This window comes from Narcine bancroftii, chromosome 3 (assembly GCF_036971445.1).
Source record: "Narcine bancroftii isolate sNarBan1 chromosome 3, sNarBan1.hap1, whole genome shotgun sequence".
NCBI classification, from domain to species: domain Eukaryota; kingdom Metazoa; phylum Chordata; class Chondrichthyes; order Torpediniformes; family Narcinidae; genus Narcine; species Narcine bancroftii.
The window spans coordinates 53,320,617-53,335,579 of record NC_091471.1 but is presented as its reverse complement, the minus strand read 5'-3'; the positions used below and the strand labels follow the sequence as shown (position 1 = coordinate 53,335,579).

The window sequence follows — 14,963 nt, the reverse complement described above, 5'->3', positions numbered from 1 at the left end:
CATTCCAATTAATTGTATTTCTACACATAGGTCTGTTGAGGTATAGAATTAAAGACTGACCTAATCACAGCCAACCCAACCCAGAGGCAATTGCAAAGTAACAGGAGAAAACAAATGCTGAGGAATGTACAGTAAATCATCCCAAACTCAGTTAACTGGGTCAAGATGACTAGGCACCTTTCCCCTCCTGAAAGAATATTTGAACCAAACCAAGTCTGACACACATGGACAGGTTATTCATGCATGGTTGATGATCAGGTGATCAGGCACTCCAATGTTATGACACGTTAACTCTTCCATTAACCTCTATAATAGGTTAGAATCATATATTTTAATTTTCTTTTCCTAAAAAAAAAGCACTTGAGAATCCATTTTAAAATTGATGTAATGTCAATACAGAGTTGAATCTGGATTCCCTAGAGAAAATAAATATTCTTAATATCTAAGTATAAATTGATTTAAGATCACTGAAAAAATGTAAAACACCTTCGCTGAAGCCTTCTTCATTAACCACCAGTTTTATCAGCAAGGACTGATCCAGTGAAATTAAACTGATCACAGAAATCCTGAACATTCAAGGTCTGGGGCTTACTCACTTTTGTTTAAAATCTTTGATCATTTGTGTTGATTCCACCAAGACTCCCATGAGATTATCAGAGAAGACAAGTTGAAACATAACCCGCAAAATCTTCAGTTCCTGGTTTTAAACAAGTCACCCAACCTGAAAGGCAAGGATTTGCTTTGGAGAGCTTAAACCTATTCCACACATTGATAAGGAGACAAAATGCATTTATATAGTATATTTCATGATCTTTGGATGTCCCAAAGCCATTGACAATGGAAGAAACACAAATGTTGAAATCTGGTATGAAATACAATCTGTTAGAACAACTCAACATCAGTGGGGAAAAAGAATTGCCGATACTTCAGGCTGGAGTCTTTAATCCAGTCTGAGGAAGAGCTCCAGCTAAAATCATCCACCCTCCTTTATCTCCCATTGATGCTGCTTGACCCAGTGAGTTCCTCTAGCACAGTGGTTCCCAACCTTTTTCTTCCCACTCACATCCCACTTTAAGTATTCTCTATGTCATTGATGCTCTGTGATTAGTAAGGGATTGCTTAAGGTGGGATGTGAGTGGGAAGGGAAGGTTGAGAACCACTGATCTAGACCCAATTGTTACTGAAATATTTTGCTTGAGAGAAATTGTCATTGGCCCATTTCCTTTGGAGTTATGAAACCATGCACATAACAAGTCAATTAGGCATGAAATTAATTTCTTTCCACCCACCTACCACCTTAAGCAATCCCTTACTAATCACAAAGCACTTATGGCATAGGGAATACTTAAAGTGGTATGTGAGTTGGAAGAAAAAAGTTGGGAACCACTGCCTAGCAGATAGTGTTCAGCCTTACATCTAACAAGGTTGTGTTGATGTCATCAGAAATGCTCCCTGTTTATGCACACCTGGTCACCACAGCAACAATGTGATCATGGTCACATAATGTGTTTTTGTGGCAAATAACGCATTTGCTCTCCTTTGGATTATGTTCACCTGAAAGAGTTGGATGATCTTTAGTTTAACATCTAATCCAAACTTTTCTGAATTAATATTTCTCAACACTCTCTACAGTAGAGGAGACCAAGGAAATGAAGAAAATGAGTGGTGAGGTTTTGAACCATGTTAGAAGTACCGGGAAGGAGGTCTTGGCAGCCTTGGAGTCCATTAAAGTGGACAAATCCCCAAGGCCTCACAAAGTGCCACTTTGCACCTAACAGGAAACTAAGGAAGGAATTTTGGAAGCCCTTGCTGAGATATTTACATCATCTTTGGCCTTGGGTGAAGGGCCAGAATAATGAAGGAAAGCTAATGCTGTGCCAATACAGATACTTCAAAAAGGTAAAACTATAGGCCAGTGAGCTTGATGTCAGTGGTTGGAAAATTGCTGGAGTGGATTCCATGGGACAGGATATACCAGCATTTGGATAGGCAGGGACTAAATGGAGATTGTCAGCATTGAATATATGGATTTTAGCAAAGCTTTTGACAAGGTCTCACATGGCAGGCTAGTCTGGAAGGTTAAATCACATGGTGATCTGGCCCACTGTATTCAAAATTGGCTCAGTGGATAGAGGCAGAAGGTAGTTAGTAGTGGAGGAATGGATTCGGAATGGAGACCTGTGACTAGTGATGTACTGAGTCCACTGCTGTTTGCCATCCATGTTAACTAATTGGATTGCAAGGTAGCTAACATTAGCAAATATGCAGATGACCAAGACTAGACAGTTTGTGGACAGTGAGGAAGGCTTATCTAAGTTGACAACAGGAACTATATCATTTGGGGAAGTGAGGCAAAGAGAAGAAAATGGAATTTCAGTTTGATGTTTTTTTTTTCATTTTTGTACGTCAAAACAGGGTAGGACTTGCATGGTGAATGGTAGGGCCCCAGAGAGGGCTGTGGACCAGAGTGACCGAGGGGTACTGGTAGGTGAGCAAGGTATTGAAGAAAGCATTTGGTACTCTTACCTATAAGGGGCATTGACCCACAATCATCTAGAAAGAGGAATAGGAGCATCAAAATCAAAATCATAACTGCTAGACTGGGAAATAATTTCTTCCCACATGCTGTGGAATTGATCAACAGTATTTTATAACTGAGCAAATAATTCCACAATATTTATTCATATATTTTTTAATTACTGTACATATTTATGTATATTTGTGATTATTAAGTTCTGTGTGTTGTGTGCATATATCTGTGCATCATAGTCCAGAGAAACGCTGCTTCAACAGGTTGTATTATGTACAGTCAGATGATAATAAACTTGCATGGGGTACAAAGTTAGCACCTCATAATTCAGCTGTACAGGGCATTGGTGAGACCACACCTACAAGTGTGCAGTCCTAGTTGCTCAGCTATAAATTGGAGGAGGTCCAGATGAGAGATGCAGGGGACCTTTGCGAGTTTGTTGCTGAGACTGGAGGGCTTGAGAGTGTACTGGCTGGCTCTTTATTCCACAGGGGCAAAAGAGGCTGAGGGGTGATCTTATCGAGGTTTATAAAATTATGAGAGGCATGGAAAAAGTGAATGCTCAGGAAGTAAAGGTGCTGCCAATGGAGCCAAAGCTGCACTTATCCAAATGCATGACAAAAGTAAGAACAGCAGGGTTTGGCAACACAAACCTTGCAATAAAATATTTCTGGAACATAACATGAACTTCCTGGTGACATCACTTTGCCAATTTCAGAACAAATTCACATTCTGTGGACGGAGTACCCTGAAAATGGGGAAAGGTTAGGAGCAGTTGGGGGGGGTGGGGACAATCGGTGGGGGATGGAATTCAGCCAGACAAGGGAGCAATAAGGATCAGTGTAGTATTTGTAGCCATTGAATAGGCAGAACAGGAAAGGTCAACCTTCAGCCCTTTCATGCCAACTAAGTGATGCTGTCTCCTTAAGGAATGCAATGTCTCCAAAAAAAAGTTTTATTAACAATTGCACTTTGAAAGCCAAGCTTTTGTTTCCCTGTTCCACCCCACCCTCCCAGTAAATGTTAGCTGGTTTGTCTGGTCTCTCCTGGGAGGCTGCAGACATTCTTTTGGTGATTGATAGTCTTTACACGTGTTCTCTGTGGCGTGAGTAACTCTCATGCGTCTGCTGCTTATACGGCAGAGCTTTTATTCTTTTCTCTTTCTCTGGAGGAAAATGTCCAACAAAGAAAAAGAGTTCACCAAAAGTGTGTCAGGAGACAGAAGGCAAAGATGGTGACTGTTTTTTTACTGAATATATTGCTGATATTTGTTGTCACATTTTGATTAGGATTGGGTGGGTCATATATCATCATTCACACACATATTACACACCCACCACTAGGGGAAAATTAAACTGGACTTTCAGTCCCCTGGTAAAATCTTCATGTTTGCTCGTACAAGAAAGGCGTGGAAGTCACTCAATTAAAAAGCCTAATGACCTGATTAAAGAACCTTTTGTTCAGTGTCAATATGTAGTAAACTAAAATAATAGAGATCAGTTGGATTATTTCAGCATTAATGTCGGTAACAGGTCTGCATAGGGGAGGAGGAGTGGTGGAAAGGTTCTGTTGATATCCACCCCCTCAGTCCTCCATCCCCCCCCCCCCATTATCCCTCCCCAACCCCCACCCCCCACCAACACATACTTTTGACCCACTGAAGGTTCCTGGAATGAACGCCGTAAACAGAGGAAATGAAAATGTCAAACTACTGTGGTTTCCAGACATTTGGTGCTCCTGGTTGCAAAAGGCAAGAGATAAAGAAACAATGAGCCCTTTTACAACATAAAGCTGCTTTTCGGCTGTCTGCAGATACATCTTCTCCTCTCTAATGCAACATTTACAAATGCTACTTTCCACTGAGGAATTTGGAAAGCAGGCTGACATATCAGTGGGAATGAGATTATAAACCTGTAACTGATTTTCACTGCCACACATGTGAAAAATGCTTCCTGGATTCACACCTCAAAGGTCTGCTTCAAATTATAAGATTAGGCTTCCGTTTGCAAGCTTTTGGTCATTGCCTTGTCATCTACTTTATGGACATGACCTGCTTCATATTAGTAGGAGCTAAACAATGGAGTTGAATTTTCAGCAAGATGAGATGATTACTGAGGAAGGAGCTGAAGTTGGTTGCAGCCGTTAATAATTGAAAGGGGAAAACAGGAGACAAGTTGTTTGGCTTCTCTGACTAGTAAATAAAAATAATCTCCTTGTCCACTGCTCAGTACTGATATTCTGTCCTTTCTGTCATACCTTTCCGTTACATCATCATTACCCTAATCACGGTAAAATACTAAAGTCTGCAGACACCGTGGTTGAAGGAATAAACACAATGCTGGAGAAACTCAGGAGGTCAAACAGTGCACTTTATATAGGAAATATAAAGATACACAACCAAGGTTTTGAGGTTGAGCCCTTCATCAAGATACAAAAGAATGTTTATGTTTCGATCTTGTTCCCACTTTTGTTTGGGTTTACAGCTTATTTCATAGTTCTCTTTCTCTTGCAGTTTGATGTACATGTTTGTTATAAATCTTTCAATTATCATTGTGTCTGTAATCACATATTCAAAGCTGTTTCCTTCTGGTAACCTCAGCCTGCTTCCCAATTTGTCCTTCAAGTAGGTTTTCAGTTGGTGGTATGCAAACATTGTACTGTGAGTTATACCATATTTGTAATTCATTTGTTCAAAAGATAATAAATTATTTCCCAAAAAACAATTTTCTATTCTTTTGATCCCTTTTCTCTCCCATTCTCTAAAGGAAAGGTTATCTATCGTGAAAGCGATTAGTTGATTTTGCGTCAATAATAATTTTGGTAGTTGGTAATTTTTTTTTCCTTTCTATGTGAATCTTCTTCCAAATGTTGAGCAGAAGATGTAATAGTGGTGAACTCCTATGTTGCACCAGCTTTTCATCCCACTTATATAGTACATGTTCAGGTACCTTCTCCCTTATTTTATCTAGCTCTAATATGGTCCAATCTGGTTTTTCCCTTGTTTGATAAAAATCTGATAAGTATCTTAAATGTCCTGCTCTATAATAATTCTTAAAGTTTGGTAGCTGTAAGCATCCTTGTTTGTACCATTCTGTTAAATTATCCAGCGCTATCCTCGGTTTCCCCCCTTTCCATAAGAATTTCCTTATTATTTTCATTAGCTCATTGAACAATTTCTCTGTTAAGGGAATTGGTAATGATTGAAATAGGTATTGTATCCTTGGGAAGATATTCATTTTAATGTAATTTACCCTTCCCATCAGTGTTAGTGGTAAATCTTTCCAATGTTCTAAGTCATCTTGTAATTTCTTCATTAATGGCTGTTAATTTAATTTGTATAGATGGCCTAGGTTATTATCTAGTTGAATACCTAGGTATCGGATTGCTTGTGTTTGCCATTTAAATGGTGATTCTTTCATAAACTTTGTGAAATCTGCATTATTCATTGGTATCGCTTCACTTTTATTTGCGTTGATCTTGTACCCCGATATTTCTCCGTATTCTTTCAATTTCTTATGTAATTCTTTTATTGATAATTCTGGTTCCGTTAACTATACTATGACGTCATCTGCAAATAGACTGATTTTATATTCCTTCTCTTTTATTTTTATCCCTTTTATTTTATTTTTATTTTCTGTTCTTATCAGTTCTGCCAAGGGTTCTATAGCTAACACGAACAATGAGGGAGATAGTGGACATCCCTGCCTAGTTGACCTGCTTAATTTAAATTGGTTTGATATATATCCATTTACTGTCACCTTCGCCAATTGTCCCTTATGTAATGCTTTAATCCAATTAATATATTTCTCTGGTAGGTTGAACCTCTGTAGTACTTTGAATAAATAATTTCATTCTACTCTGTCAAAGGCTTTCTCTGCGTCTAAAGCAACCGCCACTGTTGGCATCTTATTTCCTTGTACTGCATGGATTAAGTTAATGAACTTACAGATATTGTCCATTGTTCGTCTTTTCTTAATAAATCCAGTTTGATCTAGTTTTATTATTTTTGGTACACAGTCGGCCAATCTGTTTGCTAATAGTTTAGCTATTATCTTATAATCTGAGTTAAGTAGAGATATTGGTCTATACGATGCTGGTGTTAGTGGATCTTTCCCCATCTTTGGTATTACTGTAATTATTGCTGTTTTACATGAATCTGGCATGTTTTGTGTTTCTTCAATCTGGTTCATCACTTCCAGGAGAGAAGGAATTAATAAGTCTTTAAATGTTTTATAGAATTCTATTGGGAGTCCATCCTCTCCCGCCGTTTTATTGTTCGGTAGCTATGAGAAATACAATAAACACAAGGTTACGCATGATACAATATAATTGGTTACACAGGCTATATACCATACCCCAAAAGTTAAATAAATGGGACCTAACAGTAACAGATAGATGTTTTTGCTGTAAGAAGAAAACAGGAACCACGGTACATGCAATTTGGGCATGTGAGAAAGTGGAAAAGTTTTGGGAACATCTAAATCAGGTATTAAATAAAATCACAAAAAGCAACATACCAAAAAATCCAGAGATCTTTCTTCTAAGTAGTATAAGAAGTAAAGAACTAGGCCTTGATTTGGATGAAGCACAAAAAAGATTTATTATGATAGCCTTAGATGTACCAAAAAAATGTATAATGTCAACGTAGAAATCAGAAGAGAGCCTGAGAGTACAGCAATGGTACATAGAAATCAATAAATGTATTCCATTGGAAAAAATAACATATAATTTAAGAAATAACGTCACAGCATTCAAACAAATTTGGGAACCGTACATGGAACACAACAGAGAGGGCCTACCACGGACCTCCACCCCCTAAAATGACAGAATGAAAAGAAGACGCAATGAACTGACCCATTGTGTAAAAGTAGATGACACAATTTTATTGTTTATTTTCATTGTGTGATGACATTGTTTAATGAGTTTATTGTATTGTATATGTTGAACGTTTAGTGGGTAGGGAGTGGGGTGGGAAGGAGGGAGGAAACAGAGGGGGGAAAAGGGGAGAAAATGACACTCTATATTCAAGAGGGAAATGTTTGAGTGTATTTTGGTTAATATGGTTCGTAGTGTGAAAAATAAAAAAAAAATTAAAAAAGATACAAAAGAATGTAGGCAGATGCCACAACAAATTGTTGGGAGGGAAGGGCAGGGGGAGGAGCACAGTCCCAAAACTCTGATTAACCTAATCACTTAATCTTCCAATTCTAGCATTGTTTAATAAAACTGAAATTGAAATTCATGACCATTTCATACATTCCCAATCCTATCTTAACTCTTACAATGTATCCTTTCATTTTCTTGAACATTATGGCCTGGACATGGGGTGAAAATAATTTAACCTTCTTCTTGGGCCTAATTTGCCCAACTGCATTGAATGCCCTGATCACTTTCTTTTGGTATGCTCTACTGGCCAGTGCTGGTTTCGTTTCAATTTTCCTAACACCTCCTCATAGCTGAGTTACATAGCCACTGCACCAGGGCTAACAACCCAGACTTCACAATTTAAATTAGATATACAGCACAGTAACAGGCCATTTCAGCCCAAAAGCCCATGCCACCCAATTACAACCAACTAACTTAAAACCCCCAGTATGTTTTGGACGGTGGGAGGAAACAGTCAGAAGCCCTGGGGAAAACCCACAAAGACATGGGGAGAACGTACGAGCTCTTTAAAGACAATGCAGAATTCGAATCCTGGACCTGATCACTGGCGCTGTACAGCATTGCGCTAACCGCTAGGCTAACTGCACTGCCTTCTGAGGACCATGTTAGGTTGCATTTTGCCAAAAAGAACACTGCATGAAAGATGATGTTAAACCATATGACCCAGACAAATAAATCTCAGGGTACTACAGTGTCTAATGTCTGAGAATGTCCAGTTGCATTTCTAGAATGAGACAAAATGATTTAAAAACTTCTATTATCATATTTGACCAATCAAAAGAAAATAGTGCAACACTGAGCAAAGTGTTATGTAGTTAATTTTCAAATGATATGTCCATAGGGATCCAGATGAACAGGACAGTGTAGTGTTGAGAAACCTTGGGTAGATGAACTTTCAGTCTTAATTCTGTACTGAGATCTCATCCCTTAACATAGAGATGTTGCTTTCAATACTCTCCTACTTTTATCTTCTTTTGATTTATTTCCGGTTTCTCTCGGCCCAGTATGTGATGCACACGTTGTTCCCTTTGCCCTTCCTAAGTCTTTAACATTAGTAAGAATGTTCAGTGGACATCAGCATTTGACAATGGACATTCACACTGTTGAATCCATTCCTGCTCTTTACCCATTTCTAGAGTCTGGAAATTGATATTACTTACTTTATGCCAACAGGAATGGAGTTCTAATGAACTTGGAAACTTTACAGATTTGTCCTGGTGTGTCTAGTATTGCATTAATTTTCTGGAGCTCTAATGGACATGAGATTCTGAGAGTGTATGTGAGAGAGTGAGTGTGTAAGAGTGAATGAGTGAGAGAGAGAGTGTGTGTGTGTGTGTGTGTGTGTGTGTGTGTGTGTGTGTGTGTGTGTGTGTGTGTGTGTGTGCATGTGCGCATGCATGTATATGTGAGAGTGAGAGTGCGTGTGTGAAGGTGGATGGTTGGGGGTGTGTGTGTGTGAGAGTGAGTGAGTGAGAGTGTGTGTGTATACATGTGTACGTGTGCATATATATGAGAGAGAGTGAGTGTGTGTGGGTGGGTAGGTGGGTGAGTGTGTGTGGGTGGGTGGGTCCGTGTGGGTGTGCATATGTGTGTGAGTTTGTGTGTTTGGGGGGTATGGCTGGTGCTGTGGAACAGATGATGAGCCATATGACAAATCAGGGGTGTGGAATGCTAGGAATGCACAAGTTAATCAGAGAAAACTTCACTTCCATTTCTCCAGCTGCAATCTGTAAGCTCAACTACTGCAGTGTCATTGTGCCTACGACCACACATTGTCAAGGCCCTACTTCTCCTGACATTTTGGAGTGCCTCTTGGATGTCAGCCATAATAGGATGTGGGAGTTGACCAAGGTCAACTTCATCCAAAACTTCTGAAGAGCAATTATTAACAGAAAGAAAATGCTACCTCTTAAGAAAACCAGTACGTCAAAGAGGTAACAAGCTAGATGTAAGTATTTTACCATGAACTAAGAATTAAGTTATCTGTCATTGGAGGGAGCACTGCATGCGGTTAAGAAAAAGGTATATTACCATTTGACTAGTCCTCCCACCTGCCGCCTCGAGCCTGTAAACTAACATTTATCTTGCTGAGTTATGGAAATATGACTCTGAACCCAGGTCTCTCACCAGGGACAGAATCTCTGTGCACCACAAAACAAAGTAACCAAATTCTTCCAGAGTGGTGGGTAACAATCAAGTGTGGGAACCTCATAACTCAGAAGTCAAATATAATTTTAGTTCCATCCACCTTAACCACTGTATCATCTTTGATCATCTAACTCAGTGCAGTTGACCAATAAAATGTCTAATCTACATGACTCGTGACCATGAGCAGTGAATTTGCAATTACACATTCCACCCATGCACTCGGTCCTGAAAATCTCGAACAGGAACCATAAGATTTCAAAAATTTCTGAACTTGCATTCCAACCAAATACCAAAAGATAAACTTTGAAATATAATGCTGACAATATCCTTGGAAAACTGAATGGCCCTACATGATTCACGCAAAGACTATGAGGTACAAACCAAAGTAGTCTCATTAGTAATTTTGGCTGGAGTGGCACTTGGGACAAGACAATTACTTTGGAGTTTCTGAGCCATGGAGTACAGGTGGAGGGGTGTGGGAGGTAGGGTTAGATGGTACTGGGCAGGGGAAGGAAAGATTGGGTGAGAAGTTACTGTTCACATACTTTCATGAAAGTTGCCTGGATCCAAACATGCTCTCACCTCCAGTCAAGCACAAATTATTGGAGCAACTCAGCAGGTCGAGCAGCATTAGTGGGAGAAAAAAGAACAGGCGACATTGCAGGCTGGAATCCATCAGGAATTAGAGCCCACAATCTTGACCATTTTTTTTTTCTCCCACTAATGCTGATTACCTGGTGAGTTCCTTCAGCAGATTGTGCTTTTGGCTTCTGATTCCAGGATCTGCAATCCCTTGTGGGTCATCTCCCATCAAGTAGTTTTTAGAAAGATCTATACATAAAAACGTCAGGAAAAAAGTAAATTGCTGGAGGACCTCAGCAGGTCAGGTAGCATCAGGCAGATGAATGGACAATGATCAGCTAAGGTGTTAGTTAGCCCACTGTGACCGCAAATCTGGATCAGTTTACACGTATGGAAACTCAAAGCCAAAATAGTTCATTTTGAGTAATGGCTCAACTTAAAAAAGAAAATTAGCACAGTTTGATAAGTCGGATACCAATCAATACCATCATTCATTATAACCTTGGATCACGTCAAATCGCATAAAAATTGCATCAGTTTCACAACCAATTTTCCTCTTTATGAATAACAGAATACTTGGTAGTGGACCAAAACTATAATTGGAACACATCCAAAATGCAGCAGCAGAGAACCTGAGAATATGCTCACATCTGGAGCTTTTTAGCATATATGGACATCGGTGTGAACTGTGCAAAGCAGAGCACACTGCTCCACTACAGGAAAACCAAAGCTCATACAATCACTAGGGAGTCAGCAGGGGCAGTCTTTGTTTTCTCCACTTTGCTCCAACCTGAGATTGCTTTGGGCATTAATGTTTTTCACAGTACCAGTCATACCTTCCGCATATACAACGGGGTGAATGTATTTGTGTGAAGGACACAACATGATAGTCCTGGGTTTATATGCAGGACCCAGAAACTGGTCCAAAGAGGAACAAGTTTCTTTGCAATGTAGAACATTTGAACTATTTATATGTTGAGTCTTTCAGCTGCTGGTACAAATAATTTCACAAATTACATTCTTGTGAAGCAGGCACACCATATAATTAGGATCATATAATACACTCATAAAACCAGAGAGAACAGCATGTTTATGCTTAAGTACATTATGTGGATCCACTCAAAGCAGGTTGTTGGCACCAGAGCAAAAGATAAACTACTGAAGGAGTGAAACAGCATCTGTGGAGGCAAAGGAATGAATGACATTTCAGGTTGAGACCCTGTTTTGGGGAATCTTCAATCATTACCCAAAATGTCATCCATTCTTTTGCCTCCACAGATGCTACTTGACACATTGAGTTCCTTCTGCTCTGTTTTATGCTTCAGTTTCCATCAACTGCAGTCTCTTGTGTTTCCTTCCTAGTGCCAGACTCTACCGCCAGAGATTTCTTCAGTCTTTTTAATTAAACCCTCCACATGCCTGAAGACACCTCTATATATTAGAAAACCAAACACATAGTAGACCCAAAGTCACAGATATCACAGTCCTTGCAATAAGTCATCATTTTATTTTAAATTTCACAGGAATTCAATGGTATTGCGTGTGAAAATTATACTATTTCTTGGCCTGCATGCATTAATATTCTTTTTAGTTAAATTAATGTAAAGGCTTTGTAGGATTATTTTCTTTGAAATGCCAAAATAGTCATGAAATCGCTGCTGAAGTGTTAAGAATCCAGATTTGGCACATGATTTTCAGGCCAGCTTGAAAAATCATCACTTGAAAGTACAGAGTCAGTAATCAAAACCTCTGCATTTAATACTCTGCACTTGAATCTTCCATTCTCAGATGAGGCTTGGGACTGTTTAATACTACGTCCCTTTGTGCATGACATTGCTTATTGCAATTTAAAGTGGTCCAAAAGTTAAATCATCTCATTTTTATTCAGATGTAAATCCTCTATGTCAAAAATGTAAAATTGCTAAGGCTTCTTTGACTCACGTGTTTTGGACTTGCCCTAGCTGAAAAAGTTTGCAAAGATATTTTTCAAATATCACTAACAGTGATTCTTAAGGTTGCATTGGAACTGTGCACTTTAATTGCTTTTTTCAGATCATTTCAAGATGCTAAACTTTTATTGACTTCAACTCAAACCAAATTTTATGTTTTACTTCATTGATAGCCAGATGTTGCAATTTTGATTAAATGGAAAGATAATACCCCACCTACACATACACATGGTTAAATTATATTATGTATTTTTTAAGTTTTAGAAAAAATTAGGTAGCCATGAAAAATTCACATTCTAATTTCCTAAAAACATGGGGTCCTTTTATGGACCATTACCACCATCTAAAATGTTAGGGTTGTCATAAGCTTCAATGTTGTGTTGTCTATTTCCAGGGTGTCGCCTCTTGACACCCACATGTTATGTTCTTCTTCAATCTTGTATAGTGGTATGGGTTTGGAATTAACATTTTTTTTTAATTTTGACTTTTTATCTTGTAATTTGAATTTCAATATATAATTGTATTGTTTAATTTTTGTATTATTGCAAAATTCAATTTAAAAAATCTTAAAGAAAATGCTCAAAAGCTTATTAAAAGCAATTTTCATAAGGCAGAGTAAAAGAGCACCTCGCACCTGAGTTTACTGAAAATGAGGACTGCTCTGAATTGCACAAAATGGCACATGGCCAAATGGAAATGCAAGGTTGGAGTGTAGTATAGTGGAGTGGAGAAAGTGTAGGTCGGAGTACCTCATGGAGGAGGCCAGAGGAGCAGAGTTGTCCAGAACCTACAAGAGGGATGGAGATCATCTCATACTTCTGATCTTCACACCTGCCTCATGCCATTCAGTACTTTCCTTGACTGTTCCAAGAGAGTTCCTAATAGAGGTATCTATGTCCAAGCAGTCATTTCTTTTAAAATACTTCTTCAGAGAATTTATGTAACAAATATGAATTTCTCAAGTGTTGGTCATCTTTAAGTGCCTGAAGTCCTCTTCTTCAGCAGGAATGCTTCATATACTGAAGCCTAATTTTAGAATATGTTTACCTCCAAACTGCTTTGAGAGTGTACATTAAATGAAGTGCTGGACACTAAACTGCTGTGTGGTCTCATTAATATAAGCAGAATTTTGTTGCTTAACAGGCCATGATTTGGCTCCAATTCCTTTAACAAACCAATATTTGGTGCCAAATGCAAAGCAACCTGGTATTTCAACCCATCAGCACCAGTTCCTTAGTGCCTAAAATTGTTAGCCAAAATTATCCTGTTCAATTTTGCAACGTGCTAAATAACTTCTTGGCAAGAGTGTTACAATTGTGTAAGGTACACACACTGAATTTTGGGCATCTTGCCACCAGGCCATGCTATCTAAGTCCATGGGAAATGTACTATAGTTTCAGTTTCAAAGCTGCTTGTCATTCAAATGCATTTGTTTCTATGAAATGGTTTTCAGCAGCTGCCAACTTTATTTCTTAAATTGTCAGTGGCGTGTGGTTTGGCCGAGTGGAACAAAGGAAAGCGGTATTGACTCAATCCTTTTAACTTCACACGAAACAGGACTGCTTGTCACTAGGCATGGGGGGGCAATGAGATGCAGCAGCTGACTTGGATCCCGACCTCAGGTACTGGCTCTTTTCGTGACCACGTGGGCTTTTGCTGGGTACTCCAGTTTCCTCCCTTCATGGAAGGATGCACTGGCAGGTGATTTGGCTGCTGTAAGTTACCTTAGTGCAGGTAAATGGCTGAAAATTCAAATCTGGACACGTGAGAGAGAAAAACTTACAGGGAAATAGGGAGATAGGAAATGGGACTAATGGGATTGTTCCCCTGGAGCCCACGGGCTGAACAGCCTTGTATGCCAGAATAAGATAAAAACGTCAATGTCACTTTGTGATCTCTTGCCACCCCTCCAAATGATTACATCGAGTGCAAATTGTAATATTGTACTTTCCATTCATGAATCAAAAGCATTCATGCAAGTTGTCTAGGCAGTGATCCCTTGGGAACATGGCTTCCCAAAGGCATTGTTGGAAGAAAGGCAGACTTTACCACATGCCCTTGTAGTGTTCATACTACATGAGTGTGGAGAAGAATGATGCACATGCCAAAGCTTTGGAAAACAATTCTGGGTTATTGCTCTGGCCATCGCATGACGTGTAGCGGCTCATGTGCGGAGACACGGATCAGTCTGCAAAATGGCCGGTGAATGCGGTGACCGCGCAGACATTGGGGGTGACAACAGGGTCCTGAGTCATCAGATTGCCAGCCTGGAATTAGCCGGCATTCCCGCCAGAGTGCTCATCTTCCTGCCATGCGGAGGTCACCTGGGACGATGGGCTGTGTCACCCCCAGGTCTGCGCGATCATTGGCCATGTTGTGGGTTGGTCGGTGTCTCCAAGCGCGGGCCACGACACGACCCACCCCAGAACTAGCGGCCGGGCCATTGTCTGTAGCCTTGGGAAGTCTGCCCCTGTATCAGAGGGGAGGAATGGAGACCGGCACATTACAGTCCATATATGCCATTTTCAGGCAGTTGACGGTAAAAGTCTTCTTACCGCTGATGTTGTGGTTGAAGGTGGAACCATTGT

General features: G+C 39.6%; 1 protein-coding gene and 1 long non-coding RNA gene across 13 annotated transcripts in view; one reads left to right on the top strand and one right to left on the bottom strand.

Moving 5' to 3' along the window:
• Positions 1 to 14,963, bottom strand: part of LOC138756681 (AT-rich interactive domain-containing protein 3A-like) — a 612,036-nt gene that overhangs the window by 411,022 nt on the left and 186,051 nt on the right.
• LOC138757181 (uncharacterized) overlaps positions 1 to 14,963 on the top strand; it is a 115,371-nt gene that overhangs the window by 16,559 nt on the left and 83,849 nt on the right. For 7 of the 12 annotated variants that reach the window (XR_011353394.1, XR_011353399.1, XR_011353396.1 and 4 more), the window contains exon 3: positions 9,417 to 9,644. The exons of 4 other annotated variants lie outside the window; for them this stretch is intronic. This is a non-coding gene — a long non-coding RNA (uncharacterized lncRNA). Of the gene's footprint in view, positions 1 to 9,416; positions 9,645 to 9,826; positions 9,968 to 14,963 lie in introns of those variants that run through there. One more of the 12 variants, XR_011353398.1, reaches the window with a different exon arrangement.